Below are 666 nucleotides of genomic sequence, written 5' to 3' on the forward strand. Positions count from 1 at the left end.
AATTGCTTGAAGCTAGGAGTCGGATGTTGCAGTGAGCCGAGAACGTACCATTGCACTCCACCTGGGTGACAAGAGCGAAGCTCCATCTCAAAAAAAAGAGAAGTAGCCGGACATTGGTGGCACGCACCTGTAATCCCAGCTACTTGGTTGAAAGGCCGAGGCGGGGGAATCGCTTGAACCTGGGAGACGGATGTTGCAGGTGAGCCGAGAATGCGCCATTGCTCCTGGCTGGGTGCAAGAGCGAAACTTCGTCTCAAAAAACCAAGCCAAAACAAAAGAAAACAAAAAAGAAAATGTACATAATCATATTTTCAGGGATCTGTGCAATTTTTTTTTTTTTTTTTTTTTGAGACGGAGTCTAGTAGCTCTGTTGCCAGACTGAAATGCAGTGGCGCAATCTGGTCTCACTGCAACCTCCGCCTCCCGGGTTCAAGCCTGAGTAGCTGGGATTACAGGCACGTGCCGCCATGCCCAGCTAATTTTTGTATTTTTTTTGGAGATGGAGTCTCACTCTGCCGCCAGGCTAGAGTGCAGCGGCGCCATCTCGGCTCACTGCAAGTTCCGCCTCCCAGGTTCACGCCATTTTTTTGCCTCAGCCTCCCGAGTACCTGGGACTACAGGCGCCCGCCACCATGCCCAGCTAAAGTTTTTGTATTTTTAGTACAG

General features: G+C 50.2%; 1 pseudogene; it reads left to right on the top strand.

Moving 5' to 3' along the window:
• The window catches only part of LOC105536045, a 4,620-nt pseudogene that overhangs the window by 1,627 nt on the left and 2,327 nt on the right, over nt 1-666 (top strand).

This window comes from Mandrillus leucophaeus, unplaced genomic scaffold (genome assembly GCF_000951045.1).
Source record: "Mandrillus leucophaeus isolate KB7577 unplaced genomic scaffold, Mleu.le_1.0 Scaffold153, whole genome shotgun sequence".
NCBI lineage: Eukaryota > Metazoa > Chordata > Mammalia > Primates > Cercopithecidae > Mandrillus > Mandrillus leucophaeus.